This window comes from Hyperolius riggenbachi, chromosome 4 (assembly GCF_040937935.1).
Source record: "Hyperolius riggenbachi isolate aHypRig1 chromosome 4, aHypRig1.pri, whole genome shotgun sequence".
Lineage (NCBI taxonomy): Eukaryota > Metazoa > Chordata > Amphibia > Anura > Hyperoliidae > Hyperolius > Hyperolius riggenbachi.
Window position 1 is genome coordinate 240,452,657 of NC_090649.1, and position 12,641 is coordinate 240,465,297.

A 12,641-nucleotide genomic window follows, 5' to 3' on the forward strand; every position below is an offset into this window, starting at 1 on the left:
CAGCAGACGTGATGGAACAGGAGGAGGCGCAGGAGGAGAAGGCCACGCTTTGTGAGACTTAACAACCCAGGCCTTGCATGAGGTACCGCCATGCAGTCATAAATGTAATAAAGATAAGTGGTTCAATAAACAGGGACCACGCGGCAACGCTAACCCAGCAGCAGCAGACGTGATGGAACAGGAGGAGGCGCAGGAGGAGAAGGCCACGCTTTGTGAGACACAACAACCCAGGCCTTGCATGAGGTACCGCCATGCAGTCATAAATGTAATAAAGATAAGTGGTTCAATAAACAGGGACCACGCGGCAACGCTAACCCAGCAGCAGCAGACGTGATGGAACAGGAGGAGGCGCAGGAGGAGAAGGCCACGCTTTGTGAGACACAACAACCCAGGCCTTGCATGAGGACAAGAAGCGTGCGGATAGCATGCTTTGTACCGCCATGCAGTCATAAATGTAATAAAGATAAGAGGTTCCATAAACAGGGACCGGCAACGCTAACCCAGCAGCAGCAGCAGCACACGTGATGGAACAGGAGCAGGCGCAGGAGGAGAAGGCCATGCTTTTTGAGACACAACAACCCAGGCCTTGCATGAGGACAAAAAGCGTGCGGATATAGCAGCAATGCTTTTTGCCGCCATGCAGTCATAAATGTAATACAGATGAGAGGTTCAATAAACAGGGACCGGAAACGCTACACCATCCCAGATGTTCATTGGTCATGTTACTTGGTTGGGGTCCTGGAGTGTTGCATAGTCATTTCCAATCCAGGATTGATTCATTTTAATTTGAGTCAGACGGTCTGCATTTTCTGTGGAGAGGCGGATACGCCGATCTGTGACGATGCCTCCGGCAGCACTGAAACAGCGTTCCGACATAACGCTGGCTGCCGGGCAAGCCAGCACCTCTATTGCGTACATTGCCAGTTCGTGCCAGGTGTCTAGCTTCGATACCCAATAGTTGAAGGGTGCAGATGGATTGTTCGACACAGCTACGTCATCTGACGTGTAGTCCTTGACCATCTTCTCCAGGCGATCGGTGTTGGAGGTGGATCTGCACGCTTGCTGTTCAGTGGGCTGCTGCTGCATGGGTGTCAGAAAATTTTCCCACTCCAAGGACACTGCCGATACCATTTCCTTTTGGGCACTAGCTGCGGCTTGCGTTGTTTGCTGCCCTCCTGGTCGTCCTGGGTTTGCGGAAGTCAGTCTGTCCGCGTACAACTGGCTAGAGGAGGGGGAGGATGTCAATCTCCTCTCTAAAGTCTCCACAAGGGCCTGCTGGTATTCTTCCATTTTGACCTGTCTGACTCTTTCTTCAAGCAGTTTTGGAACATTGTGTTTGTACCGTGGATCCAGAAGGGTATAAACCCAGTAATTGGCGTTGTCCAGAATGCGCACAATGCGTGGGTCGCGTTCAATGCAGTCTAGCATGAATTGAGCCATGTGTGCAAGAGTCCTACCAGAATCCTCATCATCCTCTTGTGAGCGTTGTGATAGTTGTTGTGATGCATCATAGTCGTCACCTTCCTCCTGGTCTGCTTCTGCTGACCATTCGCGCTGAATTGTGGAAGTCCAACGTGCACCGCTCTGGCCCTCGTCAGTGGTGGCATGAAATTCCTGCTCCAACTCCAGCTGTTCCTCCTCCTCTTCTTCGTCATAGCTGCTGGGGCCAGCGTTCCCTGAGGCGGATGGCCTGATGTTGGTACCATCACGCTGATCGTTTTCTCCTTCAGATTCCCCCAGTTGCATCACGACAGCTGTTTCCTTGATTTTTAACATTGACCTCTTCAGTAAACACAGCAGTGGTATGGTAATGCTGACTGAAGAGTTGTCACTGCTCACAAGCAACGTGGATTGCTCAAAATTTTGGAGGACTTGGCAGAGGTCCAACATGTTGGCCCAATCGGATCCACAGAAGCTTGGCAGCTGTCCGGATGCGCCTCGGTACTGCGCCGTCATGTACTGGACCACTGCACTCTTCTGCTCACAAAAGCGTGCTAGCATGTGCAGCGTAGAATTCCAGCGCGTAGGGACATCACACAGCAAGCGATGGTGGGGGAGATTGAAGCGCTCCTGCATCTTGGCGAGTGCCCCCGAAGCAGTACTGGAATTTCTACAATGTTTGGCCACTCGACGCACCTTCAACAGAAGATCGGCCACGCCTGGGTATGTCCTCAGGAACCGCTGAACTACTAGGTTCATCACGTGCGCCAGGCAAGGGATGTGTGTCAGCTTAGCCAACCTTAAAGCGCGAATGAGATTACTCCCATTATCACACACAACCATGCCCGGTTTCAGGTCCAGCGGTGCCAGCCACAAATCCGTCTGTTCCTTTATTCCCTTCCAAATTTCCTCCCCTGTGTGCTGCTTATCCCCAAGGCAGATCAGCTTCAGCAACGCTTGCTGACGCATGCCAACAGCTGTGCTGCACTGCTTCCACGATCCTACTGCTGCTGGGTTAGCGTTTCCGGATGAGGTACAGCTTTGAGATGCGTTGGAGGAGAAGGAGTCAGAGAGGTAGGTGCTGCTGTTGTTATCCAGTGGGAGGGACGGCGGTGCAGCTGTTTGCGGCGTGGGCAACACCCGCGCCGTAGCAGGTGAGGAATCGTTGCCAGGCTCCACAAGGTTCACCCAGTGCGCGGTAAGGGAGATTTATCGACCCTGTCCGAACGCACTCGTCCAAGTGTCAGTGGTGAGGTGAACCTTGCAGGCAACGGCATTCTTCAAGCTTCGGGTTATTTTGCTGACCACGTGCTCATGCAACTCAGGCACTGCAGAGCGCGCAAAGTGGTAGCGGCTGGGAACCACGTAACGTGGGATGGCCACTGACATCATGCCCTTGAAGCTGTTTGTCTCCACCACTCGATATGGCAGCATTTCGCAGGCCAGAAGCTTGGCTATGCTGGCTGTTACTGCCACGGCCCGGGGGTCATTTGCTGGCAATTTCCTCTTGCGCTCAAACATCTCCGACACAGACAACTGAACCGTAGCGCTGCACACGGAAGGGCTGTTGGTTGTTGTGTTTGATGAACACTGGGAGACCTCAAGAGCACTACTCCGGAAAGTGACAGTGTCAGTGTCGTCTGATGTTTGTGAATGTTGTGAACCACGCAATGGCTGGGCTACTGCTGCTGCTGAGGCGGGTCTGGTGGTGAGTCTGGTGAACCCAAGGGAGGCAGTGTTGCTGGTACCCTGTCCTGCCGCGTTTGCCTACAGAGTGGGATGTTTGGATAGCATGTGGCGGCTCATGCTGGTGGTGGAGAGGTTGTTAATACTTTTCCCCCTGCTCAGGCGGGTCTTGCACACCTTGCAAATCGCCATGGTAACATCCTCAGTGCAGTCTTCAAAGAAAGCCCAGACTTTGGAGCACCTGCCTCCTTGCTGGCGATTTCTGTTTGCTCCTCTTTTGCCTCTCACTTGAACTTCCACGCTTGTGGTGCCTGAAATTGCACGCCGCCTACCTTGTGGCACAAGGCGAACTCGTGCAGCAGTGGGTTCTTCAACAGACTCATCTGTGCTGCTGCTACGACGGCGATGTTCTCGTTCACAAACAAAATCTGGGTCTATGTCCACATTGTCCATACCCTCCTCTTCCATCTCCTCAAACTCGTCATATGTCATTGTGGGGGGCCGCCGCCGTGGAGTAGAGCTCCCCAGAACAACCTCTGCGCAGCTCACTCCAACGTCGTCTTCCAGATCTTGTCGGCCGACCTCCTGCAATTGCAACCCCTCCTGCCCAACTTGCTCTGGGATTTGGGTTTCCGAGTCCTCCTTGGACTCGCCTTGTATTTCAGTGCGCGGTGCATTTCCCACAGTTAATGGTTGTGAATCCGGGCACAACATTTCTGGCTGTTCCTCCATTGACCTTTGAAAGGTGGAAGTTTGTTGGGCTGGGAATAGCTCCTGCGAATACCCCATTGTGTCCTGAGGTAATTCATCGGACTGGTTATCTGGCAGTTGTGTGCGTGGTGTCGCTGCCGGTTGTGTCAGCTTTGTGCCCACTGGCTCCTTGTAACTGGCTGAGGACTCGGACCTCGTGCGTGATGTGCTGGTGCTGCTTAACCCACTGCTGGACGCTTGAGAGGTCATCCAAGTAATTATCTGGTCCTGTTCTTTTGGATCTGTGAGGGTTGTTGTCCTGGACAACATGGGCGGTATTGAGTGGGTTTTCTTCGGTGCTCCACTGTGGCCTGTACGTGAACCGTCAGGGGAAACACCTCTTCCCTTGCCCCTTCCTCTTTCACCGGATTTCTTCCTCATTTCACTTATCCTTACAGTACACGCTGACTGGCAGCAGTACAGTGGCAGTACAGAAATGCTATACAGTACCACTATTCCCAGCAGCGACACAGAGCACAATGCTATACAGTGGCGGGTGAGCGGTGTACCACTATTCCCAGCAGCGACACAGAGCACAATGCTATACAGTGGCAGGTGAGCGGTGTACTACTGTTCCCAGGCCCAGCAGACACAGAGTGGAAGTAAACACAATGCTATATAGTCTGGCTGAGCGGTGTACACAGAGTGGCAGTACACACAATGCTATATAGTCTGGCTGAGCGGTGTACACAGAGTGGCAGTACACACAATGCTATATAGTCTGGCTGAGCTGTGTACACAGAGTGTCAGTAAACAATGCTATATATAGCGTGGCTGAGCGAGGTACACAGTGGCAGTACACACAATGCTATATAGTCTGGCTGAGCGGTGTACACACAGTGTCAGTAAACAATGGTATATAGTCTAGCTGAGCGGTGTACACAGAGTGTCAGTAAACAATGGTATATAGTCTGGCTGAGCGGTGTACACAGAGTGGCAGTAAACAATGGTATATAGTCTGGCTGAGCGGTGTACACAGAGTGGCAGTACACACAATGCTATATAGTCTGGCTGAGCGGTGTACACAGAGTGGCAGTACACACAATGCTATATAGTCTGGCTGAGCGGTGTACACAGAGTGGCAGTACACACAATGCTATATAGTCTGGCTGAGCGGTGTACACAGAGTGGCAGTACACACAATGCTATATAGTCTGGCTGAGCGGTGTACACAGAGTGGCAGTACACACAATGCTATATAGTCTGGCTGAGCTGTGTACACAGAGTGTCAGTAAACAATGCTATATATAGCGTGGCTGAGCGAGGTACACAGTGGCAGTACACACAATGCTATATAGTCTGGCTGAGCGGTGTACACACAGTGTCAGTAAACAATGGTATATAGTCTAGCTGAGCGGTGTACACAGAGTGTCAGTAAACAATGGTATATAGTCTGGCTGAGCGGTGTACACAGAGTGGCAGTAAACAATGGTATATAGTCTGGCTGAGCGGTGTACACAGAGTGGCAGTACACACAATGCTATATAGTCTGGCTGAGCGGTGTACACAGAGTGGCAGTACACACAATGCTATATAGTCTGGCTGAGCGGTGTACACAGAGTGGCAGTACACACAATGCTATATAGTCTGGCTGAGCGGTGTACACAGAGTGGCAGTACACACAATGCTATATAGTCTGGCTGAGCGGTGTACACAGAGTGGCAGTACACACAATGATATATAGTCTGGCTGAGCCGTGTACACAGAGTGGCAGTACACACAATGCTATATAGTCTGGCTGACCCGTGTACACAGAGTGTCAGTAAACAATGCTATATGTAGCGTGGCTGAGCGAGGTACACAGTGGCAGTACACACAATGCTATATAGTCTGGCTGAGCGGTGTACACAGAGTGTCAGTAAACAATGGTATATAGTCTGGCTGAGCGGTGTACACAGAGTGTCAGTAAACAATGGTATTTAGTCTGGCTGAGCGGTGTACACAGAGTGGCAGTAAACACAATGCTATATATAGCGTGGCTGAGCGAGGTGCACAGTGGCAGTACACACAATGCTATATAGTCAGGCTAAGCCGTGTACACAGAGTGTCAGAAAACACAATGCTATATATAGCGTGGCTGAGCGAGGTGCACAGTGGCAGTACACACAATGCTATATAGTCAGGCTGAGCCGTGTACACAGAGTGTCAGTAAACAATGGTATATAGTCTGGCTGAGCGGTGTACACAGAGTGTCAGTAAACAATGGTATATAGTCTGGCTGAGAGGTGTACACAGAGTGGCAGTAAACACAATGCTATATATAGCGTGGCTGAGCGAGGTGCACAGTGGCAGTACACACAATGCTATATAGTCAGGCTAAGCCGTGTACACAGAGTGTCAGAAAACACAATGCTATATATAGCGTGGCTGAGCGAGGTGCACAGTGGCAGTACACACAATGCTATATAGTCAGGCTGAGCCGTGTACACAGAGTGTCAGTAAACAATGGTATATAGTCTGGCTGAGCGGTGTACACAGAGTGTCAGTAAACAATGGTATATAGTCTGGCTGAGCGGTGTACACAGAGTGTCAGAAAACACAATGCTATATATAGCGTGGCTGAGCGAGGTGCACAGTGGCAGTACACACAATGCTATATAGTCAGGCTAAGCCGTGTACACAGAGTGTCAGAAAACACAATGCTATATATAGCGTGGCTGAGCGAGGTGCACAGTGGCATTACACACAATGCTATATAGCCAGGCTAAGCCGTGTACACAGAGCGTCAGAAAACACAATGCTATATATAGCGTGGCTGAGCGAGGTACACAGTGGCAGTAAACAATGCTATATATATAGTGTGGCTGAGCGAGCGGTGTACTACTGTTCCCAGCAGCGACACACAATGACTGGGGGGGACCCTGGCTAGCGTGGCTGGAGAGCGAACTACCCTGCCTGCCTACCCAAAGCTAAACCCACAGAGAAATGGCGGAGATATGACGTGGTTCGGGTATTTATTTACCCGAACCACGTGACCGTTCGGCCAATCAGAGCGCGTTCGGGCCCGAACCACGTGACCCGTTCGGCCAATCACAGCGCTAGCCGAACGTTCGGGGAACGTTCGGCCATGCGCTCATAGTTCGGCCATGTGGCCGAACGGTTTGGCCGAGCACCGTCAGGTGTTCGGCCGAACTCGAACATCACCCGAACAGGGTGATGTTCTGCAGAACCCGAACAGTGGCAAACACTGTTCGCCCAACACTACTTCTGACGTAACTGTGAGCACATGTTGCAATGTGAACAGCGCTAGAACATTTGTTGGACAACTATTATATGTATGTCTAGGGAAAAGAGGCAATAAGAGGACCTGGGCCCTGGGATGATCTGGAAAATGACTGGGGAGACAAGTATGTAATATTCTCCTTGCAGGACTCTTTTTGTTTTTTGAAGCACAAAGATATACACTTTGCAAAGAGATACAGACAGGGGCGTAACAACAATTCATGGGGCCCCCAGCAAAACTTTGATGGGGGCCCCCCAATGTTCACACCCCTCCCCTTGCCTCTTTTTGGTGCCCTCACAGCCTGGAAGCCCATCTCACAAGGGTCCTAAAACAAGTGTGGCCCTCATGATCTTCACATCCATAACAAGTGTAGCCACAAAACACCTGATCTTAAAGGAAACATCCAGGAAACTCAGATCTACTTACCTGTGGCTTCCTCCAGCCCTGGAAGCTTATGCTTCCCTCGTCGCAGCTCCGCTCCAAGCCAGTAAGTAGATCTGATTTTTTTAAGTTTTGCAGATGTTTCCTTGAAGTATAATCCCCTGCATCAAAGGAAGGGAAGGTTAGCACTTGGGGCCCCTCGCAGCTCTGGGCTCCCCTGCGATCGCAGGTACTGCTCCCCTCTAGTTATGCCCCTGGGCAGACATCAGATTATCTGTGCCTGTTTCAAGTTTTGGCTGCAACAAATTACACTTATTAACCACTTGCCGACCGCACACTCATAACGTGCGTCGGCAAAGTGGCAGCTGCAGGACCAGCGACGCAGTACTGCGTCGCCAGCTGCAGCCTAATTAATCAGGAAGCAGCCGCTCGTACGAGCGGCTGCTTCCTGTCAAATCACGGCGGGGGGCTCCGTGAATAGCCTGCGGGCCGCCGATGGTGGCTCGCAGGCTAGATGTAAACACAAGCGGAAATAATCCGCTTTGTTTACATTTGTACGGCGCTGCTGCGCAGCAGCGCCGTAAGGCAGATCGGCGATCCCCGGCCAATCAGCGGCCGGGGATCGCCGCCATGTGACAGGGGACGTCCTGTCACTGGCTGCACAGGACGGATAGCCGTCCTGTGCAGCCCCGATCACGGGGGGAGGCAGCAGGTAGGAGAGGGAGGGGGAAATTTCGCCGCGGAGGGGGGCTTTGAGGTGCCCCCCCCCGCCACCCACAGCAGGCTGGAGAGATCAGACCCCCCCAGCACATCATCCCCATAGGGGGGGAAAAAGGGGGGCAATCTGATCTCCCTGCCTGCACGCTGATCTGTGCTGGGGGCTGCAGAGCCCACCCAGCACAGATCAATCAAACCAGCGCTGGTCCTTAAGGGGGGGTAAAGGGTGGGTACTCAAGTGGTTAAGTCTATGGTCAGTACCCCATCATATAAGATCAATCAATTATTCCCATGGGAAAAATCCACAGGCTAACTTGGATTTTGCTGAGTGACCATTACAGAGAAATGACCAATGATTGCAGACATGAACACAGAGGCAGTGTGGGAAATGTGCTGCAGTGGTGGAAGGCTGAGATATGCTCCCTGGCGTGTGTGACTGAAGGTCAGTACTCTTCATTGGCAGAAGGTTCTCTACTTAAGAAGGTTCATTTAGTGGCCATATCTGTTACTTGCATGACTAATATGACCTTAGCAAGTAACTATAGCCATGTACTTAGAAAGTTCATTCAAACAACAAAGAAGGACAATATTGTTTTTTTTCTCTTTTTACTGGCGTGGAAAGAAAATAATAGACCTTTTAATTCCTGCAGTGTATATATATATATATATATATATATATATATATATATATATATATATATATATATATATATATGTACATTTAATCAAGCAGCAAGTTAAAATAGGCGCAGATTCTGGCAAACTGAAAGATCAGTGATGCCGGCGAATAGCCGCAAAAGACACGCCGATTGCATAGCCGTGGTGTTCCTGGTTTTCACACCAAATTTACTTCCTGTTTAATAAACCATGCAATTGTTTTACAAATAAAATGTGTCATGGACAGTATACAAGCACCACTTGTATGTAAGTTTGTTTGTTTCATTAAAAAAATCACAGTGCAGATGTTTTTATTTTCCTGCTTGACTTCTTAATTAAAGATCGAACAAATAGCACAATAAGCCCTCATACTGTTACCTCTATGTGAGTGCCGAGATCCTTTGCCCCTAACACTGAGAAAAGGGTGCTTTAAGATTGGATTCCCCCCTACCCCCATTGCAAGGCACCCACGAGGGGGCTAGTACGGTTTAGGTGACCCACCAGGAAAATGTATAGGGAAGTTCCGGTAAAATAATTGACTGCTGTATCAACAGTTCTCCAATGACAGAACCCTCTAGGAATTTTAGGTTTCAGATTGTAGTAATGAATATGCCCACACTATTCATTCAGTTACAACACTTCAAATTGTAGAGGAAGCTGTGATTGGACAACTGTTCTCTATAAGGTTTCCCACTGGGTCACCAAAACCATACTAGCTCCCAAGCAGTAATATATCAAAATTTGGCTGGGAGCTGAGGAGGTCTAACAACAAGTTGATAAAGATTGCTGGGAGTAACAGGATTGTGCACACACGCTGTTGAGCTGTCTGTTGTTTGGGCAGCCTTTAAATCAGGTGAGCACAATCCCAGGAGGTGAGGGTACACAGTCTGGTATTGGTGGCCCCCTAAACAAGCACGGTGACAATTCCTGGCTAGTGGGCCTTCCCAATATATACCAGCTTTGCAGCCTGCACAATGATTTGTCTATTTGTTCTTTTTTGGGAGATTTACCTGTGAATCGGATTGGAATAGGAAGACCTGATCGTGTGTGGAGTCATATGCGATAGTAGCTGTCTGTGGGTCTGGGCAGCCACATTGCAGGGTGAGTGCGGTTACCCCTGGTGGAGGTGTGCACAGTGACTGGTGATACCTGCTAGGATTATGCACGGGCCATAGTCGGTGGAGGTTTGATCGATTGTTTGGCAGCCTATGCGATGAGGATCTTCTGTTTTCCTGTTTCCTTTCTTGTATGAGGACGTGGAGATTGAAGAGGACCTGGGTACTGTGGAACTTGGAACTCTTCCGTATCATTAGTGGACTGTGAGGCAGCGCATAGTATGCTATAGGTTTAGCTCCCAAGCAATGCTGGCCAAGCAGTAGCAGTGTTCAGCTGGTATTGCATGACCAATCCCAAACTTCACAATGTAAAAGGAATTATTACGGCCTGGCAGGTGGACCACAATTTTTTCAATTTTTTTCTTTCTTTTTTTTAGGGGGGGGGGGGGGGGATAAACCTTGTGTTTAAAAAAATCAGATTACCGGGCATTATAATGCATGGCCAATGCTCATAAATGATGCATATGTCCAGTCTGCCAGGCAGTGCTGTGTCTATAAATAGGAAAAGTATACACATTCTGTAATCATTTCCTTGCAGGAGACCTTGGGCGACATTTTCTTGTATATTTCTCATTTCTCGCAGATCTCTACTGTTTGTGGCAGCACTAAATCGAGGAAACACAAACTGCAAGTCAACTCCCTTGACTTTGTAAATTACCCTTGCTTACAGGCTTTAAAATGTTATTGACCAAAAAGATCCTAATTTCAGGTGCCAGTTTTTGTGGGAACACTGTACAGATAGGGTGCATTGCTCCCAGCTCCAAGACTGTTCTATTGTATAGAGAGGGGAGCAGAAAAACAAATGAGCAGTGATGCACTGTGAGAACTTTAAATTAAATTCCCAAAATTACAATAGTGGTTGTGTGAGAGCAACCAGATTGCTGAATGGGACAACAACAATGTCAGGCAGCACCTGTACACATGCTGGGAAATCTAAAGTGTACACAGCCTTAATAATCAGATAGAATACACACATAAAATGGTGGGAAAGGCTCTACCCTGTGACTGGACAGATGTCTTTACACCAAACCCAAGGCTTTGAAAAAAGCCTTCACTCATCTTCCCTCATTTTTCCATTGACATTAGCCCCCCATACCTGACAGGTATAACTGAGCCATTAGTGAAAAGCCACTTAAACATTAAAAGGGCTGTTCCTTTGTCGGAAGATTTCTTTCACACCTGGTGCATTGGCATAGTTGCAGAGTCTTGGGCCCCAGTGTACATTTTATACTACCTCCCCCCTTTTTTTTAAGCTGTGACAGCTCCAACAATGAATATATACCGGTATAGCACTTAATTCATAGTTTATGGTTAATAACATCAGGGTGTAAACTCTAAACTGTGGTAAGCAGAATTATGTAGAAGCAGTATTGCATGATGAGTAGAGCAGGACGCAATACATTACATGCAATGCATTAAACACTACTTTACAGACGTAATTCTGCTTCATGCAGTTTAGTGCATACACCCCATTATCCTTTAAAAGCTGCTATAATCATTATAACGTGCAAAGCTCAGTCTTTTGGACACAAATTCTCCATCCTTTTTCCTACAGTAATATTCCTGATTTGTACACAAACTGTATTTACCTACCACAAAAGGCTACACAGTGACATTTATGTTGTGTTTTGGGATGGCAAAAAGGAGCAGTGTGATTTGAAAAATGCTTGCTTGTAAATTGTTCATGGTGTGCCTGGAAGTGTCATTCCTTGTCCAAGGTGTAACGATCGGTGAAGCACAGAGAGGATCTGATTACCAGTGATCTGCAGAACCACTGGGAATACAGATGTATACCAGATTATACGTGATCTGCAGTATCACTGATAATCCGATATACTAGCTAACCTCTGTTCACCTGAGTAGAGTGTAGTGTTTTGGTGTAACAGTAACACATAGAGGACTAGGCCTCAGTACAGTAAGGCGTACTGTACAGATTCCTTCCGCAAACCTGAGCTCTCCAAGGCGGGAGTAGTCAGGCTGCCAGCGGGAAGGATATACTGAAAGTAACCCTCTGGCGGAAGGGTCACTTAACAGAACGAGGAACCGCCTCTAACAGTAAGGTCGGTTCTCGAGGTCGGACAAGCCAGGTCGTACACACACGGACAGATAAAGTACAAGATCAGGAGGCAAAGGCGGAGTCAAAGTACAGGCAGGGTTCAGCAACCGGGTATCAGAAATATCGGGGTACAAAATCAGGAGGCAGAAGCAGAGTCAAGGAACGAGCCGGGGTTCGGCAACAGAGTATCAGAAATATCGAGGTACAAGATCAGAGTTCAAAAGGGTAGTCAAGGCAGGCAAAAGTCATAACAAATCAATACAATCAAACTAGTACTTTAGCTATCAACAGAATCTAGCTAAGTGTAGGATTACAGCTCCAGCTGGTCCCGGCACACTTGCGGATCTGACTACGGATCTGGGTGCTCCCACATATGTGATTGCACGCCAGACAAAGAGCAAGTGAACAACCAGCAGTATATATACTCTAGGACCTTTCCAGGACCTCCCTAATTGCTGGTCCAATGAGAGCAGTGGAATTTGTCAGCTGACCCAGCTGGTCAGCCGACACCCTTCTAACTGCTATTTAAACTCTGCCTCTGTGCTCGCGCGCGTGTAAGTCTGAATCTTGGTGGACTATCAGTCCCAGCCACACCAGTACTGTCATGCAATGTATC

The 12,641-nt window shown here is 48.9% G+C and overlaps 1 protein-coding gene across 3 annotated transcripts in view; it reads right to left on the reverse strand.

Annotated features, from left to right (window-relative positions):
* Window positions 1–12,641, reverse strand: part of FILIP1 (filamin A interacting protein 1) — a 236,118-nt gene that overhangs the window by 106,837 nt on the left and 116,640 nt on the right. The window lies entirely within an intron of this gene.